The sequence below is a fragment of the Crocuta crocuta genome, unplaced genomic scaffold (assembly GCF_008692635.1).
Source record: "Crocuta crocuta isolate KB4526 unplaced genomic scaffold, BGI_CrCroc_1.0 scaffold26, whole genome shotgun sequence".
NCBI lineage: Eukaryota > Metazoa > Chordata > Mammalia > Carnivora > Hyaenidae > Crocuta > Crocuta crocuta.
The window spans coordinates 17,572,860-17,583,016 of record NW_027532249.1 but is presented as its reverse complement, the minus strand read 5'-3'; the positions used below and the strand labels follow the sequence as shown (position 1 = coordinate 17,583,016).

Below are 10,157 nucleotides of genomic sequence, written 5' to 3'. Positions count from 1 at the left end.
ACTTACCCAGGCTGGGCTGCAGGTGGCAGGCGCCCCTCTGTGATCCTCCCATGTCCTGTAGGTGCTCAGTCTATACCAGCTCTTGGAAATGAGGTTGTATGGACACTGAAGACTCCCAGCCTCAGGCCTAGGCATCAGGATCAGGGCCACTCTTACTGGCCTCACNACCCAGGCTGGGCTGCAGGTGGCAGGCGCCCCTCTGTGATCCTCCCATGTCCTGTAGGTGCTCAGTCTATACCAGCTCTTGGAAATGAGGTTGTATGGACACTGAAGACTCCCAGCCTCAGGCCTAGGCATCAGGATCAGGGCCACTCTTACTGGCCTCACGAAGAAAGGGTGACCAAAGGGAAAACCCATGGCCTGGACCATTGATGCTTCTTAGTACCCATTTCAGTGACATCTTGAATCAAGTACAGTCATCTTTTGGAGAAACAGCTAATTTTGGAAACCCCAAAAAGCTTCAAAATTTAGACTGAAATAATATTCTTAAGATAAAACAGATAAAAACTTATCTTAGTGCATAAAGAGATAAGACCTACAGATATGCATTTTGATCATCCCTTTGTTTTGATAGAGACCTGTTCATTCTGACCCCCTCAGGTAGTAACTCACTCTACTGCCCCTGGCCTCTCTGCCCTCCTGCTTTCCTGTGACTTAATGTCTTACATTCTTCCTCTGCATTCCTTCTCAGACTGAAATCCCCAAAAGAACCCCCTGTTGGCATGGCTTGGGATCGCTGTGGCGTGATCTGGTGCCCAGGGCGACTCTCTCTTCCTAGTACAGGGCCCAGGTAACCCACGGTAGCACCAACGTGTGAGGTGCCTGCTCTAGACTGAGAGGGCTGGGCCAGGCTTTGGGGAGCCAGTCTTGAGTAAAGCTGAGTTGTCAAATACACAGGCAAGTAAGCCAGAGGGGCCTGTGTGTCACTCGAAGGTGCTGACACAGGCAAATCTGATCTGGGGCTCACAGATGCTTAACCAAATAAGACAAATGGAATGTGTTCCCGCCAGTGTCACTGTTGCTTGCACAGCGTGGCCGTTCCCAGAACTCAAGTAGCTTTGGACTGCTAGGCGATGGAAATGGGCCCTCGAGTATATGCTGCTTCTTGGGACTCAGTTCTCACCATGGGAACACCCTCTACTCCACCATTATTACCTTGACTCAGTTATTCTCTTGGTCTCTGCTTCTCTTCAAGGCTGATTGGTTTTTTTTTTCCCTCTTTGTCAGTAACGAGCCAAACCTCTCCATGTTTTATAGTCTAGAGCCAGAGGAGAGATGGATGAATGGATTTAGCTAGTCACTGTCCACACCTGAGCAGAAGCTATTGCTCCACACTATTTCACTGGTTGCCAGCTGGCCTATGGATAAGCTGTGCTTAAAGCAGATGCTCACTCCTAATTGGTGCCTGTCTCCATCACTTCTTAGAGGAATGGAGCCTGTTGCTGTGGTCATTTAACTCTGAAGTTGGGAAGGCAGGCATTCTGGGTGAGCTGTCCGATGTCAAAGGAGAATCAGAGAAGAAAGGCACAGAGACAGGATGCACTAACATTTTGAGGAACTGACTATGTGGACAGATACTGTACTAGGCACTTTAAAACTGCATTTATCTAACTCATTCTCAAAAAGACTTCTTTTCTCCTGCCATCAGAGTGTCAGAATCAGAGGGCTGAGATTTTAGGATAAATCTTGGGTAAATGGGTCCAAAGAGATTTTGTGTTCAAAGTTGGTTCTAGGTCGCAGGGCTGCCTGCCTCTTGCCTTGCAAGAGAACTCTTGCAAATCTGGGTAGCCTCGTTCAGCCCAAGAAGACTAGGTTCTATCTGGTCATAAGGTGCTCCTTTTCTCGGCCTTATTTTATGCGTCTATACACAAACTCATTGTGAACATGAGTTCCAAAGGGCGAGTGACGCTTCCAAAGAAAAAAGTGTTGGGATCCTGGGCCCCAGCCCATGCCATCACTTCCATTTCAACGTGTACAAGAACAAATATTAGGCTTTTCACTTTAAAAATGGGAAAACAGGGGCGCCTGAGTGGCTCAGTTGGTAAAACGTCCGACTTCGGCTCAGGTCATGATCTCGCGGTTCATGGGTTCGAGCCCCACTTCAGGCTCTGTGCTGACAGCCAGCTCAGAGTCTGGAGCCTGTTTCGGATTCTGTATCTCCTTCTCCCTCAGACCTTCCCCTGCTCACACTGCCTCTCTCTCTCTCTCTCCCTCTCTCTCTCTCTCTCTCTCTCCTCTCTCCCTCTCTTTCTCAGAAATGTATATAAAAAAAAAAAATTAAAAAATGGGAAAACAGAGAACCAGAACATTAATTGGCTTCCCGTCACAACACTGGCCATGCCTTTGCATAGTCTCTTGTCTCTTAATATCTCCTTGCATTTTGGCCAGACTTCCAGTGACTGCCAACATCTGAAGAAGTTGACCTTGGCCTCCTATACAGCAGGCAAGGGTTGCCAGACCTCTTCCCTTTAGGGGCCTCCAACCATGGCTGATGGGGTTTGGTGGGATAACTCTAGAGCTTTGAAAGTTCCCCCCAGAGGAACAGAGATCCAGTTCCTACTGTGCTAACTTGCCTAAAAGTTCACCCTATGCTCTCTGCCTTCTCTTCCCTACCTTACTTCCATACTGTCCTACAAGTATTTGTTAGAATCAACTCCACATGAGCAACTTACACACACATCCTTGATTCAAGGCCTGCTTCTAGGGAAATAAAAATAAAGACACTGCCCTAAAAGGTAGGGAACCTGGTGGATCTGACTGAAAATTCTTTATATACTTTATACTTTGCTGATCTATCCAGCCACCAGGTTCCTGGCTTCACAAAAGCTTTCTTCTCTCTTGCACTTCACTCTCCATCCCATGGAAGCATCCCTACCCTCTCCTCCACTGATCATCCATGTCTCTGACCCTCCCTGGTCCACCCTAAGTCAGTTCCCAATTCTAGTGTCACCCCATGGACTCATTTCCCTTGCTTTCTAATCCATACCTGTAACACCATCACCTCCTCCCATGGAAGGAAGGAAGGAAGGAAGGAAGGAAAGAAGGAGGGAAGGAAGGAAAGAAGGGAGGGATGGATGGAGGGAGAGAGAGAGAGAAAGAAGAAAACACATAAGCACTCCAACCCAGGGCAGCGGGCTCCTTCTCCCCATCATACTCCCCAAAACTAGAGCAAGAACTGTCTAGCAGCTGCATTCTCTAGAAGAATGTACTGGAGTCAAGGTTGCCTCCCCTGTGCCTCCTCTAGAGCTCATATATACACACCTTTGTCGTTATTCATCTTCAATTCAAGGGAATGAGAAGCTGGTTGACAATTAATAGTTTTTAGAAAACTAAACATTAAGATATTGGAGATATTAAGGAGCCATATTTCAAATCTGTTAGATATCTACAATTCCAGTGAAATATCAAAATCCTTGCAGTGAAACATCCAATTATTTTGCCTCTTTTACTGCAAATGTCATTGACTGTATTTGTGACTCTCATCCATACTTGACACGTTCAGGCACACCTAGGAGAAAAATTGTGAGGAACAAACATTCGGAATGCACATTATCATGTTGTGGCTCTGCATTAAAATTTTGACTTTCTTTAAAAAGCAAAATGTTTTTGCTAATTCCCCCTAAGATGGACATAAAGAACTGGACTGTGTTCCTGACTTCCCCACTCATTCTACAGAGTGAACTTGGGCAAGTTATTACACAACTATTTTTATTTATCCATAAGTTTGAAAACAATAGCCTCATTTTCTCAAGAGAACTTAGAAGACAGATTAAATGAGAAATCTATAAAAGCACAATAGAGTCCTTGTAGAGTAGCCTTATCTACTTGCATACGTTGAGGTTATGTCTGTTTTCAACTTCTGATAGTCTTGCCAAACCAGAGAACAGCACTATTCTTGGTAGAAACTTCCCCCTTGATGTTGACATTGCACTACATCCTCAGTGCTCCTATCTTAAGTTTCCTTAGCTGTAATGGGAGGGAGAGAGAGAGAGAGAGAGAGAGAAATTAAATCCAAAATTGAAAGAACCGGCTAGTGAATTATAATTTTAGTCCTTGCATCCAAGGTGACTATAGAAATTAGCCTGTTGGATAAGCTCAAATAGCCTCACTACTGAAACTATTGTTTTGTGTGCAAGCAGCTTAAATGATTTGAAGGTTGCAGCATAGAGAGAGCTACAATTCGCTAGTTTCTCTCTTTACCCTCTAGCTCCAAGTGTTCATTATTTATTCCTGGGACTGTAGTTGTGATTTCTTTTCTTCTATTTTCTTTCATTGGCTTTGCCACCACTTCCATTGATTTGTTTTTTCTTTCCCATTTCTCTCTCAATTGTCCTCTGCCTTCTTTCTTCCACTCAGCTTTATCCCCATTGAACATTTATCATAGACTCTTTGCTGTGTTTAAAGAGTGAGAGAAGAGGAAAAAAGGATTTAAGGAGCAGAGGAAAATCAGTAATATTCACCTAAAAAATACTCGTCACATAGTGATGCTCATAAATAAACATTTAAGGAAGAAATCAATAAAATACCTATTATCTATAGACAGCATACTTTGTGTTAGACACTCTACACATATTTCCTATAATTCAGCTACACTGCAAGGTAATGCTATTATTATCTCCATTTTAGAGACAAGGGAACTGAAGCTTAGAAGAACTAAAATAGGAAATGATAGAAAAGGGGCACAAAACCAGGTCTTCATGATTCAAAACTCTTAGTTCTCAACTACCATAATCTCTTGTGACAGACATATGCTTGGTGCTTTACTTACATCAATTCATTTAATGGGAAATAAACAAGGAGTAAATTACTTGATACATGATGCCACTGGAAAAAGCCACGAATGAGTAAGACTGAGGTCGGAAGCACAACATTAGCAATAGCTTTGTTAAGTTGGCCCATTATGTAAACTCCCTGTGCTTCGAGTCCTTCATCTGTAGAATAAACATCCATATCTTGTCTTTGGGGTTGATGTAGCGGTTGAATGAGCTTGCTCCATTCCCCTGGCCTTTATAGTGGACAAACAAAATGAAGAGAGGAAATAAATCACAGAGACAGGAAACAGAAATGATTTTGCACAGTCCATACTTTCTCCAAGAAACCCTCCCTGCCCTCCAAGCTGGATTAGATGCCCCTTTTTTATGCTCTCCCAGCATCACCTTCTTCCTGTCTTGCCACCTGCCTCAAGTGTGGTAATCCTTGGTTTTCTTCCTTGTATCTCCCTCCCCTCTCCTGCCCCTGAGGCCGCCCCAGATAAGCAGGGACCAACTGAGACTTGCTGGCTATTCCTCCAAAATTCAGCCCAGTGCCTGGCACACAGTTAGTGTTCAGGAGGCATTTGATCAGTGAATAACTGAAGATGGAAGAGTAGGGGGTGAGAATAGAGGAGACAGGGCTGATGGTGCTGGGTATTAGGACCATATGCTCACACCGTCCCCGACTGTCCCAGTGTCCTGGTAGAAAATGCAGTCAGTCTTCACCCCTGTCATAACTGAACAATCAGTTTCTGAAGCCCTTGGCCTATGATTTGAGAGGAACAGGTCTGGCTCGGAGGGACCAGGCAGAGACACGCTGGTTTGCATCCTCAGAGAGGACCAGCTTTCAAGCATCCCACCCGCTGCTATCACTGCCCTTATTAGCCACTAGAAATAACTAGGGCTTCATGATGGTATGAGCGATCTAACTGCACTCATATCTAGATTGAAAATAAATCACAAAAGCTGCATTATTAAAAGTAATATACAATTAAAGTAGAAAAATAGCAAAACCAATGGTAAGAAGGGACACATCTAATTACCAATATTATCATCATCAACTTTATCTGTTAATTGCCCATCAGGGTCCCTTCACCATAGACACAGGCACTGCAGATTCTTTTTGAGCCCAGAAAAAATCTGGGCTCATGAGTTGTCCTTTTTTTCAAGCTGTGTGCCTTAAACAACTTGCTTAATTTTTTTTTTAATTTTTTAAATGTTTTTTATTTATTTTTGAGAGTCAGAGAGAGAGAGACAGCATGAGCAAGGGAGGGTCAGAGTGAGAGGGAGACACCCAATCCAAAGACAGGCTCCAGGCTCTGAGCTAGCTGTCAGCACAGAGCCCGACGTGGGGCTCGAACCCACAGACCGTGAGATCACAACTTGAGCCGAAGTCGGACGCTTAGCTGACTGAGCCTCTCAGGCGTCCCTGCTTTATGTTTTTGAGGCTCCATGTCTTCATCTGTAAAATGCAAATAGAAGATTATCCCAGCAACAGGTGGTGGTGTGTTACGGGTCTGACACATAGCAGGCACTCAAAGATGGCAGATGCTGTGATCACCATGACTGCTCTAACTAATACCTTCAAGGCCCATAAATTCAGGTAGGACCTCTACCAGCCAGCAACTTCCAAATCTGTATACCCAGTGTTGGAGTCCTGATACCGATACCCCTCTCTCTCAAGGGCACCTCAAACTCAAAAGGTCTGAAATTGAAGATAGTGAATACTCACACCACCCCATAGCCTCCCATAATATCTGCTACTCCTATTTCCCCTCCCCTGTCTGGGAAATGGGGGGCATTCCTTACACATTTTTGCCCCCACTCTTCCACTCTTCCAGTATGATCAATTTCCTAAATTTGCCTCAAGTAATTTCCTTTTTTCTGCATTCTTACTTCATTGTCTTGGCTACTCTCCTAAGAGACAGTCACAGTTGTCTTCTAAATGAACTTCTTCCCCCAGATGCACCTGCCCATTGCTGCTAGAATATTTATCCCAAGCCCCCGCCTTATGGAAAATCCCTGCCATCTACATGCTAAAGTCTAGACTCTTTATGTGTCATCTACATGTCATCTAGACTCTTTTACATGTCCTCTAGACTCTATATGGGCATGAGGATTCATCCCACCTGCCTCTCCTTCTTATCTGCATCTGTTTCCCCAGTGTCTTCTCGGGGTCAGCTTGTACTGTCTTTCCCATCCATGGTTTATTGACCTGCCAACTCCTCAGTACCCTTCCAGATTCATCTCAGATGTTACTTCTCATTGAAATTTGCCCAAAATATTTCCTCAGAAAACCTAAGTATTCTTGTCTCTGCTCCCTGATACCTTATGTATCCTTTCATTATGGCAATTGTCACTTTTTTTTCTTAAACTGCTTATTTTTTAATGTTTATTTATTTATTGGGGGGGGGGCAAAGAGAGAGGGAGAGAGAGAATCCCAAGTAGGCTTCGTCCTGTCAGCTCAAAGCCCAACAGGGCTCGATCTCACAAACCATGAGATCATCACCTGAGCCAAAATCAAGAGTCAGACACTTAACTGACTGAGCCAGCTAGGCGTCCCCATAATGTGCTCATTTTGATCAATACAGTTAAACTTTGACTTCCTCAAGGGGCCATAAAATTTATCTATTTTACCTTTGTTTATACAATGCCAAACACAGCATATAGCAGTAGCTCAATATGTGTGTTATGAATGAATGATCAAAATCCTTGAGTTACATAATAGCACAAGAGCAGATGAGCCGTACAGAAGTACACTTGTCACCTGCATAAAGCCAGTGTGTGTGACTGCCTGAGTACAGGGAAGCACGGGAATGATAATTGCTCTTCAATTAAACTCAAAACATACGTTTATTCGAGAGACTATTCTAGATACTAGTGGAAGTTCCACAGACTTACAATACTGCACACTGATCTTTGATAAGCTTCAAATATATGGGAGAGATAGTCACCTAAACAACCAACTATAACAATGAACCAGGATTAAATGAAAGGTGCTAAACAAAAGGCTTAACACCAAACCAGGTCAGACTTGTCTTTATACCCTGCTGTATAGACCTGCTCCCCAGGCCTCCATCAGCGTGCTGCTAAGTCTTTGCCCTTAGGGTAACAGATTAACTCATTATGTAATTATTTGTTTACTGTATTTTTCCCTATAATAATATTAGCTCCGTGTAGGCAAGGATCACATTCATCGTAGTCACCCCACTATCCCTGGCATCTACCCCTCTACCTAATGGGTAGTAGACCCTCATTGACTTCAGGGGGAGAGAGGAAGAGCAATTAATGTCAATGTTGAGGAGCAGAGAAGACTTCACAGAGGATGTATATGGAAAAGAGTACTTAAAAAATAACAACAGAGCTCTCAAATTTACTGCACAGTTCATGAAAAGTCCATATTTTTTCCCATTGGGCTTCTTTGAATACTCATTTTTCTCATCTGTAGCAATAGACCTTTTAACGAACTTGGCAAGCATGTCCATTCTTCAAAGGTATTTATGCAAAACTATAGCTTTCTGCCATAGTTTACAATTTAGTTATGCCTAAGAGAGTTTCTCCAATGAGAAAATAAAATAACAATGAGCTGGAGTAAATCGGTTTTTTCACAGGTAGTACAGACTAAGCACTCATATTGCTGTGAAGAGGGCAGAACCCCACTCCAGAGTCCTAGGTGGTTTTCAGGGAGACAGTAGGATTTTCCATCAGCAGGATTTCTGTCAAATCTAGGAGGTTTGGAAAGTTCCAGCAAAGGGCAGAACATGAGTGAAGGGTGTTGAGAGCCTGACGGAGGCAAGTAGAAGACAGTAAGTGTCAACACAGGAGCAGAACACAAAGTGCCAAACCCAGTGGTGACACAATACTGATGCCAGCTAAGGGATCCGGCCTTAGGTTTATATATAGTTGAGCCAGTTCCAGATTTTAAAGGGATGAAAATAAAATGCCTTAGGAAGACTAATTTGGCAATAATTCGCAGAGAAACCAATTAGTAGGATACTAAAAAATATCCAATTAAGAGATAATAAATAAAAAAGATTTTTTAAGACATTATGAGATGTAAATTAACCAATTTACTTTCTGATTGTTAAGGCATCTCTCAGATTTTGTGAGTGGGTGGCCAGAGTGTAATAGAAGCATTTCAGAAATAGAAAAAGGCGCAGGAGGAGCCATTTTGAGAAGGAACAGGGTACATTTGGCTTTGTAGACATTTGCTTTGAGGACAAGCAGAATGAGGTGTCCTGAAGGAAAAGGGAGATGTAAAAGTCTACTCTTTTTATATTGTTGCTATTATCATCAACATTCTGATGATGGTGGTAGAATTTCATTAGTATAAGCCACAAATTTAAAATACCATCAATCTCACAGCCAAATTATGGCCCAACTACCCATCGACTGATGAATGAATAAAGAAGATGTGGGGTGGGGGTGTGTGTGTGTGTGTGTGTGTGTGTGTGTGTGTGTGTGTTTATAATGAAATATTACTGAGCCGTCAAAAAGAATGAAATCTTGCCATTAGCAAAGATACAGATGGACATAGAGAATATGAAGCTAAGTGAAATAAGTCAGTCAGAGAAAGACAAATACCATATGATTTCACTCATATGTGGGATTTAAGAAACAAAACAAATGCACAAAGGAAAAAAATAAAGACAAACCAGAAAATGGATACTTATCTACAGAAAACACACTGATGGTTACCAGAGGGGAGGGAGGTGGGGAGATGAGTGAAACAGGTGATGGGGATTAAGAGTACACTTACCATGTTGAGCACTGAGTATAGAACTGTTGAATCACCATATTGTATACCTGAAATTAAGATAATACAGTATGTTAACTATATTGGAATTAAAATTAAAAACTTAATTAGAAATAATAATATAATACCATTTATCTTGATTTTAGTAATCCAAACCCCTCAGTCATGGAAAGCCTTTGCTGTAATTGAGGGAAATGCAGTGGAGAGAGGGATGGAGAGGGAGGCCACTACACCCTATAATGGTTTTTATAAGGTGAGTGATGGTGAGCTAAGACATGCTAGGGGAAGGTCTAGTGACCACCCAACAAGAAGCTCCTGGGGTGTTGCTACTTAGACCATCTCTTGATTTAGATAAAGCTGAGGAAACTGACTAGTACTAAATACACTATCAGGAGATTGAAGTCTCATTTATGAGCAATGAACCTTCCCCTCATGTACTTATCTCCCTAGCTGAACTAGTCATTAGAAAGTAGCTTGAAGAATATGGGCTCTCCAGCAAAGGGAAGCGAATAAACGTGTAGGGTATCTCAACAGGTAGTGTGTGTGAGGGCTGATGTGACATCCCTTCCCACAGCAGAGTATTTCTCTCTACTTACCAAAATATTCCCCCCTGCCATATTTGATGTCCTTCTCACCTGGATGGTGGATGG

The 10,157-nt window shown here is 42.8% G+C and overlaps 1 protein-coding gene and 1 long non-coding RNA gene across 3 annotated transcripts in view; one reads left to right on the top strand and one right to left on the bottom strand.

Moving 5' to 3' along the window:
- Positions 1-10,157, top strand: part of CHST9 (carbohydrate sulfotransferase 9) — a 202,229-nt gene that overhangs the window by 186,384 nt on the left and 5,688 nt on the right. The window lies entirely within an intron of this gene.
- Positions 202-10,157, bottom strand: part of LOC144243107 (uncharacterized) — a 67,689-nt gene continuing 57,733 nt past the window's right edge. The window contains exons 4-9 of one of the 2 annotated variants that reach the window (XR_013338537.1): positions 9,511-9,557; positions 4,809-5,005; positions 4,201-4,392; positions 3,262-3,508; positions 1,156-1,258; positions 202-435 (exon numbers count right to left, since the gene is read on the bottom strand). This is a non-coding gene — a long non-coding RNA (uncharacterized LOC144243107). Of the gene's footprint in view, positions 436-1,155; positions 1,259-3,261; positions 3,509-3,722; positions 4,393-4,808; positions 5,006-9,510; positions 9,558-10,157 lie in introns of those variants that run through there. The other variant, XR_013338536.1, reaches the window with a different exon arrangement.